Raw genomic sequence first — 13,955 nt, 5'->3', positions numbered from 1 at the left:
AATTTGCATATCAGCAAGTGGACTGTGGGTGCTCCTTTCAGCACTTGCAGGGGGCGTGCAAATGGTGGAAAGAGCCACCTCTTCCCGTCCAGTGCTGGGAAGGTCAGGCATCGCAACCACCACCACACTTGGACTCTCCTTGGGGATTTGTGATATCTTCTTAGAAAGCACAGTTCTTCGCTGTGCTTTTGCCAGCTTAACTCTTTTGATTTTTTTAGTGGGAGGAGGGCTTCCATCGTCATGTGAAGCTGAACCACTAGTCATGAACATACTAGGGATCGACCTTAGCCGTTCCTTGCCACTCCGTGTCGTAAATGGCATATTGGCAAGTTTACGTTTCTCTTCAGCTGATTTAAATGTCTTTTTCAAGGTCATTTTCCTGAACTTTGCCATTTGGGATTGTATGTGCCCTCTACTATGACATTGGGCATCGGCCTTGGCAGACGACGTTGATGGCATGTTATCGTCTATGTCATGACTAGTGGCAGCAGCTTCAGCACTAGGAGGAAGTGGTTCTTGATCTTTCTCTATTTTATTTTTATCGGAGAGAGTTTGGTCCTCCATTTATGTTATATCGATTTGATATATACGTGCGGCTAAACACAGAAAATAATTTTTTTTTTGGTTTGGACTGGAGTGTACTTTGTGGGTTACAGCACCCTTTAACGGTCAAGCCAGCCGGCCCTTTACTTATGACACAGGCGCACTCTTGGCACTACTTTGTTGATGCACGTGCGGCTACTGCGCACACAATTCACAAACACAGAAAATAATTTTTTTTTTGGTTTGGACTGGAGTGTACTTTGGGGGTTACAGCACCCTTTAACGGTCAAGCCAGCCGGCCCTTTACTTATGACACAGGCGCACGCTTGGCACTACTTTGTTGATGCACGTGCGGCTACTGCGCACACAATTCACAAACACAGAAAATATTTTTTTTTTAGTTTGGACTGGAGTGTACTTTCGGGGGTTACAGCACCCTTTAACGGTCAAGCCAGCCGGCCCTTTACTTATGACACAGGCGCACGCTTGGCACTACTTTGTTGATGCACGTGCGGCTACTGCGCACACAATTCACAAACACAGAAAATAATTTTTTTTTGGTTTGGACTGGAGTGTACTTTCGGGGGTTACAGCACCCTTTAACGGTCAAGCCAGCCGGCCCTTTACTTATGACACAGGCGCACGCTTGGCACTACTTTGTTGATGCACGTGCGGCAACTGCGCACACAATTCACAAACACAGAAAATAATTTTTTTTTGGTTTGGACTGGAGTGTACTTTCGGGGGTTACAGCACCCTTTAACGGTCAAGCCAGCCGGCCCTTTACTTATGACACAGGCGCACGCTTGGCACTACTTTGTTGATGCACGTGCGGCTACTGCGCACACAATTCAAAAACACAGAAAATAATTTTTTTTGGGTTTGGACTGGAGTGTACTTTGGGGGTTACAGCACCCTTTAACGGTCAAGCCAGCTGGCCCTTTACTTATGACACAGGCGCACGCTTGGCACTACTTTGTTGATGCACGTGCGGCTACTGCGCACACAATTCACAAACACAGAAAATAATTTTTTTTTTGGTTTGGACTGGAGTGTACTTTCGGGGGTTACAGCACCCTTAACGGTCAAGCCAGCCGGCCCTTTACTTATGACACAGGCGCACGCTTGGCACTACTTTGTTGATGCACGTGCGGCTACTGCGCACACAATTCACAAACACAGAAAATAATTTTTTTTTTGGTTTGGACTGGAGTGTACTTTGGGGGTTACAGCACCCTTTAACGGTCAAGCCAGCCGGCCCTTTACTTATGACACAGGCGCACGCTTGGCACTACTTTGTTGATGCACGTGCGGCTACTGCGCACACAATTCACAAACACAGAAAATAATTTTTTTTTTGGTTTGGACTGGAGTGTACTTTCGGGGGTTACAGCACCCTTAACGGTCAAGCCAGCCGGCCCTTTACTTATGACACAGGCGCACGCTTGGCACTACTTTGTTGATGCACGTGCGGCTACTGCGCACACAATTCACAAACACAGAAAATAATTTTTTTTTTGGTTTGGACTGGAGTGTACTTTGGGGGTTACAGCACCCTTTAACGGTCAAGCCAGCCGGCCCTTTACTTATGACACAGGCGCACGCTTGGCACTACTTTGTTGATGCACGTGCGGCTATTGCGCACACAATTCACAAACACAGAAAATAATTTTTTTTTTGGTTTGGACTGGAGTGTACTTTCGGGGGTTACAGCACCCTTAACGGTCAAGCCAGCCGGCCCTTTACTTATGACACAGGCGCACGCTTGGCACTACTTTGTTGATGCACGTGCGGCTACTGCGCACACAATTCACAAACACAGAAAATAATTTTTTTTTTGGTTTGGACTGGAGTGTACTTTGGGGGTTACAGCACCCTTTAACGGTCAAGCCAGCCGGCCCTTTACTTATGACACAGGCGCACGCTTGGCACTACTTTGTTGATGCACGTGCGGCTACTGCGCACACAATTCACAAACACAGAAAATAATTTTTTTTTTGGTTTGGACTGGAGTGTACTTTCGGGGGTTACAGCACCCTTAACGGTCAAGCCAGCCGGCCCTTTACTTATGACACAGGCGCACGCTTGGCACTACTTTGTTGATGCACGTGCGGCTACTGCGCACACAATTCACAAACACAGAAAATAATTTTTTTTTTGGTTTGGACTGGAGTGTACTTTGGGGGTTACAGCACCCTTTAACGGTCAAGCCAGCCGGCCCTTTACTTATGACACAGGCGCACGCTTGGCACTACTTTGTTGATGCACGTGCGGCTATTGCGCACACAATTCACAAACACAGAAAATAATTTTTTTTTTGGTTTGGACTGGAGTGTACTTTCGGGGGTTACAGCACCCTTAACGGTCAAGCCAGCCGGCCCTTTACTTATGACACAGGCGCACGCTTGGCACTACTTTGTTGATGCACGTGCGGCTACTGCGCACACAATTCACAAACACAGAAAATAATTTTTTTTTTGGTTTGGACTGGAGTGTACTTTCGGGGGTTACAGCACCCTTAACGGTCAAGCCAGCCGGCCCTTTACTTATGACACAGGCGCACGCTTGGCACTACTTTGTTGATGCACGTGCGGCTACTGCGCACACAATTCACAAACACAGAAAATAATTTTTTTTTGGTTTGGACTGGAGTGTACTTTCGGGGGTTACAGCACCCTTTAACGGTCAAGCCAGCCGGCCCTTTACTTATGACACAGGCGCACGCTTGGCACTACTTTGTTGATGCACGTGCGGCTACTGCGCACACAATTCACAAACACAGAAAATATATTATTTTTTTAGCACTTGGGGGGAGCACCCCTGATGGACAGAGCACCCCCTGGACAACACTACAGCACCTCTTTAGGACTGGGCCACTGCACAGGACTTTGGAGTGGACACAGCCCCTATGGAGAACTGACTGCACAACACAGTCCAGCCAGCCCCTATGGACTTTGAAGTAGTGGACACAGCCCCTATTAACAACAGCAGCACAGCACAACACAGCCAGCCCCTATGGACTTTGAAGTAGTGGACAACAGCAGCACTACACTACACTACACTACACTACACAGCCCTAACTCCCACCCTCCCTCTTCACTGTCCACAGCCGAGTGAGAAAATGGCGCCGACGTGGGTACCTTATATAGGATCCAAAACCCGCGAGACTCGGAAGGCGGGAAGATGACGTTTTGCCTCGATTTCAGAATCCGAGTCAGGCGGGAAAAGTCGAGCCTGACTCGGATCGGACTCGGATCGGGGGGGCTCGGGGGGGTTCGGATTTCAGAAATCCGAACCCGCTCACCCCTAGTTTAAATATAGATTTTGAACTGGCAAGCTTTCTGAAGGATTAGAAGACTGTCCCACTTGAACGAAAAGCATGGCAGTTAAGCACAGAGCACCAAGAGGATAATTACAATCAAACCCTCCTGGGATGCCCAATCTCATCTGACCTTGGAAGTTAAGCAGGAGAGGGCCTAAAAAGTACTGGGGAGGGAGACCCCCCCAGAACATTAGGTATTGTAACAAAATCACCACCCCCCCTTGATAAGCTCTGTGTGGACCCTGTCCCCTCCAAAGAATCTCCAAGGAAAGTAACAAGAAAAAGCAGACTGGAAGGAAAAGAAAGAAGAAGAAGAAAGGAAGAAGAGCTATCAGTATAAATAATGATAATAAAAATAAATTAAATATAAATACCAATATAACTATCTAAATAAATACACAGTGTTACATGTGGAGTAACAGAAAATATATAGAGGATCCTACACTTACTGTACATCTATTATTTTATTAGAATGTAGTGACTACAGACTTCAGCCCATTTAAAGAACCAGGTAGACATTAGAAACATATGGAATACCTCATGTACAACTAGATGGTCTGCAACCTAGTTTTAACAGATAATTATCAGATAATTAGCACATATTCAACTAATTATGGAATTACATTCACAATCTATTGACTCTTAGGGGCATATCTAATTCCCGCGGCTAATTATCGCGATGGTCGACATTCATTTAGCGGGTGTCCCTGTTGGCCTTTATCTTGCACCATCTGTAGGTGGGAGGTAAAATAAGCGTAAAGCTGCCCTATTACGGCCTTGCGCAAGAGGGTATAACACACTGATTCTGCAATTCTCACAGAATCAGTGTGTTCTCGTGCGGGAGCCCCGTTCTAATGACGCGGGGAAATAGCTATTTAATTGAATAGCTAATCCCCGCATCGCAGGACTTTTGACAGACAATTAGCCATGGGTGAAACCCCTTGGCTAATTAGATATGCCCCTTAAATTGGCATTTTGAGTTTTACTACTCTACACCGGTTTACACACTCCTCACTATTCATTACCCCATGTTAAGGTTTTAGATGTCTCTGATATTATCAGCTCCCTGAGTGAGACCTCTTTTTACTGTAAATGGAAGGAACACAGGACAATTACTAAAGATGTGCGTTTTGGTTCTCCAGAAATTCGAATCCACCCGAGTTTCGTGAATTCGGGTAAATCCGAGTTGCTGTTCTAATATCCTGAGGAGATTCGGGTAAATCCGGGTCGCGGTTCTGATCTTTTTGCGGTTCGGGAATTCAGATTTTAAATCCGATTTTGGATTGCATAAATGACATGATTTTAGCTGTTTTTAAAACTTTTTATCTATTTTTTATTTAAAAAATCCAGATCCAACACCAAAATCAAAACACTTGAGGGTGGTTTGCAAAGCCAAATCCAGATCCAAAACCTTGAAGAAGATACAGATCCAAAACCAGAACCAAAACCAAAACACAGGGGTCGGCGCACATCCCTAACAATTACACTGATGGACGACACAATTAAACTCCAACAAAAATCAGAAACTCTCCTTTAAAAGGAGACACATATTTGCAGACTACATTCCCTGACGAAGCACGTATGGCAATCACATGCGAAACATATTGGTACCTGGGCCGTCTCTTCCATTGGGCTTTTTGGGCAGCTGCCCAAGGGCCCGAAGCTTCAAGGGGCCTGCCAGCCCCTATGCAGCCGCGGCCAGTTGTTAAATGTTTTTCTTTTTAAATCATTGTGGTTCGATCCGCCAGACCCACAAAGCTCCCTCCCCCCCGACCTTCCGGGAGCACTTACATGGCTGTGACAGCTGCACCCTCCCAACCTGCGCTCCACCTCCCCTGCCCGCTTCCTCAAATCAAATGGCTATCTGCAGATGACGCGCAGCATGCGCGGCGCAGGTGACATGACGATGTCACGCTGTGTATGACTGAGTGCCCAAGAAGAAGAGCGGAGGAGCCGCGCAATCAACAGGACGTCGAATATCCTCAGTGTGTGATTTATGCAGAAGGAACTTTGTTATGCGGGAAAATTATTTAGTTTGATCGACTGAGTTCTTGTTCCGGGGGTCGGGGGGGGGGGGTGTTATGTGTATACTGTGTGTGTGTGTGTTATGTGTATACTGCGTGTATGTGTTATGTGTATATGTTATGTGTATACTTTGTGTATATGTTATGTGTATACTGTGTGTATGTTATGTGTATACTGTGTGTGTGTTATGTGTATACTGCGTGTATGTGTTATGTGTATGTTATGTGTATACTTTGTGTATATGTTATGTGTATACTGTGTGTGTATGTTATGTGTATACTGTGTGTGTGTTATGTGTATACTGTGTGTGTGTTTTCAGCCTGTCCCTGAAGGAGAGCATAGGTGGCACTGCTCAAAACTAATATCAGTAAACGGACAGTCAAGATTTAAAAGAGAGATGGGGTTGGGGGGTATGGTACTGCATAGCATATGGGGGATGATTCAGAGATGGACGCAGTTACAGTAACGTCTGCGACTTTTGTCACAGCTGCTACTGCGTCTTTATTTTAATGCTGTGGCCATTGGGCAATCTATTGAGACACCCACCAGCAGCAACGTGAATCCACTGATATGCGAACAATAATGCACTATCAGCGGACCAACGGCATCACCAACAGATATTGCACCTGCCTATGACAGGTGCAGAATATCGGAGGGGATGGCAGGAACCGGCGGTCACTTCCCAGGATACTGCAGTGAGTGAGAGAGGGTACTCATCACAGCGCACCTATTACACCTGTCAGGGAGAATTTTGCAGTATGCAGCAGCAGTCCTAGCCCAATCTCCAGCCAGCCCACACCGCTCCCCAGCACCGACGGTTCCACCAGCCATTCCCCCTGAGGGGGGCCCTGTCTATTTTGTCAGTGCCGGGCCCAAAAATTTCTGATGGCAGCCCTGCTGAGGAGTCAGGAGACTCCTCTGCCAGGTGAACCACTGTCTCCCGACCCGGCAGGTAAGAGCCTGTTTTCCACGACAGGGTCTGACTGGGCATTTATTATACTTTGCGTCCTTCGATACGGTTTGGGAATGGATGTTACATGATCTCCTACAAGAAGCTCTCTTCTGTACTATATGGTGGATGTGTCATATTATTGTTCTGGGCAGCATATACACAGTACTGTAGGTAGTAGTACTGCGCATAATTATTGTGTCATACTGAATATTATATATCTCCTATTACTATATACTGAGTGTATGAGAGCTGCTCTTACAGTGCATTGAGGAGAGACCCTCACACATTACTGTGCATTATTTTGACTGCAACTTCACTCCTCTGGTTATTTCATACTGTACGGTTTGCCAATTAATAATTTTTTTTTTATATATATATATATATATATATATTTAAACTGATTTTGTTGAAAGTACTTCTAACTCTAAAGGTGTAATTTTGTTGACCATTTACATTTTGTTCCCGTGAATGGGTGGGTAGAGGCCCCAGAGCATTGCTTTGCCCAGAGCCCTCATTGCTGTTAAGACAGCCCTGATTGGTACACCCCTACCTTCCATCTGACCGACCAGCGTGCACGCCATTGACAACCAGAACCCCAAGTTTGAGAACACGGGACACATGTGTGAGAAGAACGCAGCTGAACAGAGCTCATCAGCAGTGCGCGCCGAAGGATTAACAACTGCCGGCAACAGGTCTGTACATCATCTTCATCAGACATCCAAGTGTTGGTATACTGGTAAGACGAACTTCCACATGCTTGCAACGCAGGACAGACAGAAGATTTAAATTAGGCATTTATACTAAACCATTGACTAAGATCTACAACTGAAAACTATTCTGCTACATTAACAAGGAATACTAACTGCAACTATTTCATTACATTACAAAAAAATACTGCAACTGTGCTGCTAAAGGATTGGCCGCAACACCACTTGTTTTAAAAGGACAGAAGAATTTTACTTTAGTGGGAAACCCTTATATTTTACAGTAATATTGACTTTTTTAAACATTACGGATTGTATTAGCTATTCCAAATGCTTTTGACGCAAAAACAGATGATATGCTCATATATCTAATAACATGTGACTGTGTATATATATTAGGGGTGTGCACCGGCCACTTTTCGTGTTTTGTGTTTTGGTTTTGGATCTGGATCTTTCTTCGTGTTTTGGATCTGGATTGGTTTTGCCAAAACCACCCTTCCGTGTTTTGGGTTCTGGGTTTTGTGTTTTGGATCTGTATTTTTTAAAAAAAAAGCATAAAAACAGCTAAAATCACAGAATTTGTAGGTTTTTCTGCTCCTATGCTATTATTAACCTCAATAACCTTAATTTCCACTCATTTCCAGTCTATTCTGAACACCTCACAACTCACAATAGTGTTTTTATGTCCAAAACGTTGCACCGAGGTAGCTGGATGACTATGCTAAGCGACACGAGTGGGCGGCACAAACACGTGACCCATCTAGGCGTGAAACTGCAGTGGCAGACAGGATGGCAGTTTGAAAAACTAGGCCCCAAACTGTACATAATGCAAAGAAAAAAAAGAGGTGCAAGATGGAATTGTCCTTGGGCCCTCCCACCCACCCTTATGTTGTATAAACAGGACATGCACACTTTAACAAACCAATCATTTCAGCGCCAGGGTCTGCCACACAACTGTGGCTGAAATGATTGGTTCGTTTGGGCCCCCACAAAACAAGCTGGCAATTAATGTGTCCCTGCACAAACTGGCTCTATGGAGGCAAGATGTCATCCTCATCCTCCTCATCCACCAATTCCTCACCCTCTTCAGTGTGTACATCCTCATCCTCACAAAGTATTAACTCGTCCCCACTTGAATCCACCACCACAGGTCCCTCTGTACCTTCTGGAGGCTGGTCTCCCTGGAAGAGCTGATAATTCATTTTGATGAACATCATCTTCTCCACATTCTGTGGAAGCAACCTCCTACGCCTTTCGCTGACAAGGTTCCCGGCTGCACTAAACACTCTTTCGGAGTACACACTGGAGGGGGGGCAACTCAGGTAAAATAGAGCCAGTTTGTACAGGGGCCTCCAAATTGCCTCTTTTTCCTGCCAGTACAGGTATGGACTGTCTGCCATGCCTACTTGGATGCTGTCACCGATGTAATCCTCCACCATTCTGTCAATGGTGACAGTATCATATGCAGTGACAGTAGACATGTCAGAAATTGTTGCCAGGTCCTTCAGTCCGGACCAGATGTCCAAACTTGGTCCTGCCTGCCCTGCATCACCGCCAGCGGGTTGCTTAGGATACCTAAGTTTTTTCCTGGCAGCCCCAGTTGCAGGAGAAAATTAAGAAGGAGCCGTTGACGTGTCACGTTCCGCTTCAGCTGACAGTGTGTTCACCAGCAGGTCTTTGCACCTCTGCAGGCTTGTGTCGGCCGGAAAGAGAGACACCACATAGGCTTTAAACCTAGGATCGAGCACGGTGGCCAAAACGTAGTGGTCTGATTTCAACAGATTGACCACCCTGGAATCCTGGCAAAGCGAATGAAGGGCTTCATCCACAAGTCCCACATGCCGAGCGGAATCGCTCCGTCTTAGCTCCTCCTTCACTTTCTCCAGCTGCTTCTGCAAAAGCCTGATGAGGGGAATGACCTGACTCAAGCTGGCAGTGTCTGAACTGACTTCACGTGTGGCAAGTTCGAAGGGCTGGAGAACCTTGCACAACACGGAAATCATTCTCCACTGCGCTTGAGTCAGGTGCATACCCCCTCCTTTGCCTATGTCATAGGTGGATGTATAGGCTTGTATGGCCTTTTGCTGCTCCTCCATCCTCTGAAGCATATAGAGGGTTGAGTTCCACCGCGTCACAACCTCTTGCTTCAGGTGATGGCGGGGCAGGTTCAAGAGTGTTTGCTGGTGCTCCAGTCTTCGGCACGCAGTCGCTGAATGGCGAAAGTGGCCAGAAATTTTTCGGGCCACCCAAAGCGTCTCCTGCACGCCCCTGTCGCTTTTCAGAAAATTCTGCACCACCAAGTTTATTGTGTGAGCAAAACATGGGACGTGCTGGAATTTGCCCAGATGTAATGCCCGCACAATATTGGTGGCGTTGTCAGATATCACAAATCCCCAGGAGAGTCTAAGTGGGGTAAGCCACTGGGCGATGATTTCCCTCAGTTTCTCTAAGAGGTTGTCGGCGGTGTGCCTCTTACTGAAACCGGTGATACACAGCGTAGCCTGCCTTGTAACGAGCTGGCATTTCTGAGATGCTGCTACTGGTGACGCTGCTGCTGTTGCTGCGTAAGGTGATACATCTACCCAGTGGGCTGTCACAGTCATATAGTCCTTAGTCTGCCCTGTTCCACTTGTCCACATGTCCGTGGTTAAGTGGACATTGTGTACAACGGCATTTTTCAGGACACTGAGGACACTTTTTCTGACGTTTCTGTACAGTCTCGGTATCGCCTGCCTAGTGAAGTGGAATCTAGACGGGATTTGGAACCGGGGACACACTACCTCCATCAATTGTCTAAATCCCACTGCACTAATGGCGGATACCGGACGCACGTCTAACACCAACATAGCAGTCAAGGCCTCAGTTATACGTTTTGCTTCAGGATGACTGCTGTCGTACTTCATCCTCCTCGCTAAGGACTGTTGGAGGGTCAATTGTTTAGTAAAAGTAGTGGTGTTCCTACTTCCTCTCTGGGATGATGAACGACTCCCAGCAGCAGCAACAGCAGCAGCGGCAGCAGGAGGCGTAGCAATGCAGGATCCTCCGGAGGAATCCCGGATAGGAGAGTCAGTCATGCCAGTGACATGGCCTGCAGGACTACTTCCGATCCTGACTAAGGAGGAAATTGACGAGGAGGGAGTTGACGGTGTGGTTTGCAGGCGCTTGGATACAACAGGACAACGGGATTTAGGTGTCCCTGGACTGCTTACGGTCTTAGCCAAAGTTTCTGAACTTGACAGTAACTTTTTATGAACGCGCTGCAGGTGCCGTATAAGGGAGGATGTTCCTAGGTGGTTGACGTCCCTACCCCTACTTATTTCACCTTTACATATGGTACATATGGCAAGACAGTTGTTCTCCGGATTTGGATAGAAATATTGCCAGACCAAAGAGGTGGAATGTTTGGTCTTCTGCCCAGGCATGACCGTGATGGGCTTTTTCATCCCACGGACAACAACTGTCTCCCCCGGAGCCTGATTTAAACAAACCACATCACCATCAGAATCCTCCTCGCCAACTTCCTCCTCAGCGCCAGCTACACCAGTATCCTCATCCTGTTGTACTTCAACAGTGACATCTTCAATTTGCATATCAGCAAGTGGACTGTGGGTGCTCCTTTCAGCACTTGCAGGGGGCGTGCAAATGGTGGAAAGAGCCACCTCTTCCCGTCCAGTGCTGGGAAGGTCAGGCATCGCAACCACCACCACACTTGGACTCTCCTTGGGGATTTGTGATATCTTCTTAGAAAGCACAGTTCTTCGCTGTGCTTTTGCCAGCTTAACTCTTTTGATTTTTTTAGTGGGAGGAGGGCTTCCATCGTCATGTGAAGCTGAACCACTAGTCATGAACATACTAGGGATCGACCTTAGCCGTTCCTTGCCACTCCGTGTCGTAAATGGCATATTGGCAAGTTTACGTTTCTCTTCAGCTGATTTAAATGTCTTTTTCAAGGTCATTTTCCTGAACTTTGCCATTTGGGATTGTATGTGCCCTCTACTATGACATTGGGCATCGGCCTTGGCAGACGACGTTGATGGCATGTTATCGTCTATGTCATGACTAGTGGCAGCAGCTTCAGCACTAGGAGGAAGTGGTTCTTGATCTTTCTCTATTTTATTTTTATCGGAGAAAGTTTGGTCCTCCATTTATGTTATATCGATTTGATATATACGTGCGGCTAAACACAGAAAATAATTTTTTTTTTGGTTTGGACTGGAGTGTACTTTGTGGGTTACAGCACCCTTTAACGGTCAAGCCAGCCGGCCCTTTACTTATGACACAGGCGCACGCTTGGCACTACTTTGTTGATGCACGTGCGGCTACTGCGCACACAATTCACAAACAGAGAAAATATTTTTTTTTTAGTTTGGACTGGAGTGTACTTTCGGGGGTTACAGCACCCTTTAACGGTCAAGCCAGCCGGCCCTTTACTTATGACACAGGCGCACGCTTGGCACTACTTTGTTGATGCACGTGCGGCTACTGCGCACACAATTCACAAACACAGAAAATAATTTTTTTTTGGTTTGGACTGGAGTGTACTTTGGGGGTTACAGCACCCTTTAACGGTCAAGCCAGCTGGCCCTTTACTTATGACACAGGCGCACGCTTGGCACTACTTTGTTGATGCACGTGCGGCTACTGCGCACACAATTCACAAACACAGAAAATAATTTTTTTTTTGGTTTGGACTGGAGTGTACTTTCGGGGGTTACAGCACCCTTAACGGTCAAGCCAGCCGGCCCTTTACTTATGACACAGGCGCACGCTTGGCACTACTTTGTTGATGCACGTGCGGCTACTGCGCACACAATTCACAAACACAGAAAATAATTTTTTTTTTGGTTTGGACTGGAGTGTACTTTGGGGGTTACAGCACCCTTTAACGGTCAAGCCAGCCGGCCCTTTACTTATGACACAGGCGCACGCTTGGCACTACTTTGTTGATGCACGTGCGGCTACTGCGCACACAATTCACAAACACAGAAAATAATTTTTTTTTTGGTTTGGACTGGAGTGTACTTTCGGGGGTTACAGCACCCTTAACGGTCAAGCCAGCCGGCCCTTTACTTATGACACAGGCGCACGCTTGGCACTACTTTGTTGATGCACGTGCGGCTACTGCGCACACAATTCACAAACACAGAAAATATTTTTTTTTTTGGTTTGGACTGGAGTGTACTTTGGGGGTTACAGCACCCTTTAACGGTCAAGCCAGCCGGCCCTTTACTTATGACACAGGCGCACGCTTGGCACTACTTTGTTGATGCACGTGCGGCTATTGCGCACACAATTCACAAACACAGAAAATAATTTTTTTTTTGGTTTGGACTGGAGTGTACTTTCGGGGGTTACAGCACCCTTAACGGTCAAGCCAGCCGGCCCTTTACTTATGACACAGGCGCACGCTTGGCACTACTTTGTTGATGCACGTGCGGCTACTGCGCACACAATTCACAAACACAGAAAATAATTTTTTTTTTGGTTTGGACTGGAGTGTACTTTCGGGGGTTACAGCACCCTTAACGGTCAAGCCAGCCGGCCCTTTACTTATGACACAGGCGCACGCTTGGCACTACTTTGTTGATGCACGTGCGGCTACTGCGCACACAATTCACAAACACAGAAAATAATTTTTTTTTGGTTTGGACTGGAGTGTACTTTCGGGGGTTACAGCACCCTTTAACGGTCAAGCCAGCCGGCCCTTTACTTATGACACAGGCGCACGCTTGGCACTACTTTGTTGATGCACGTGCGGCTACTGCGCACACAATTCACAAACACAGAAAATATATTATTTTTTTAGCACTTGGGGGGAGCACCCCTGATGGACAGAGCACCCCCTGGACAACACTACAGCACCTCTTTAGGACTGGGCCACTGCACAGGACTTTGGAGTGGACACAGCCCCTATGGAGAACTGACTGCACAACACAGTCCAGCCAGCCCCTATGGACTTTGAAGTAGTGCACACAGCCCCTATTAACAACAGCAGCACAGCACAACACAGCCAGCCCCTATGGACTTTGAAGTAGTGGACAACAGCAGCACTACACTACACTACACTACACAGCCCTAACTCCCACCCTCCCTCTTCACTGTCCACAGCCGAGTGAGAAAATGGCGCCGACGTGGGTACCTTATATAGGATCCAAAACCCGCGAGACTCGGAAGGCGGGAAGATGACGTTTTGCCTCGATTTCAGAATCCGAGTCAGGCGGGAAAAGTCGAGCCTGACTCGGATCGGACTCGGATCGGGGGGGCTCGGGGGGGTTCGGATTTCAGAAATCCGAACCCGCTCACCCCTAGTTTAAATATAGATTTTGAACTGGCAAGCTTTCTGAAGGATTAGAAGACTGTCCCACTTGAACGAAAAGCATGGCAGTTAAGCACAGAGCACCAAGAGGAT

At 46.9% G+C, this 13,955-nt stretch overlaps 1 pseudogene; it reads left to right on the top strand.

The window, feature by feature from the left end:
• The first annotated feature begins 3,953 nt into the window (after positions 1–3,953).
• Positions 3,954–4,071, top strand: LOC148539650 (5S ribosomal RNA; annotated as a pseudogene).
• The last annotated feature ends 9,884 nt before the right edge of the window (positions 4,072–13,955 follow it).

The sequence above is a fragment of the Taudactylus pleione genome, unplaced genomic scaffold, assembly GCF_031769625.1.
Source record: "Taudactylus pleione unplaced genomic scaffold, aTauple2 ptg000025l, whole genome shotgun sequence".
NCBI classification, from domain to species: domain Eukaryota; kingdom Metazoa; phylum Chordata; class Amphibia; order Anura; family Myobatrachidae; genus Taudactylus; species Taudactylus pleione.
The sequence above is the reverse complement of the archived record's forward strand: the minus strand, read 5'-3'. Positions and strand labels throughout refer to the sequence as shown.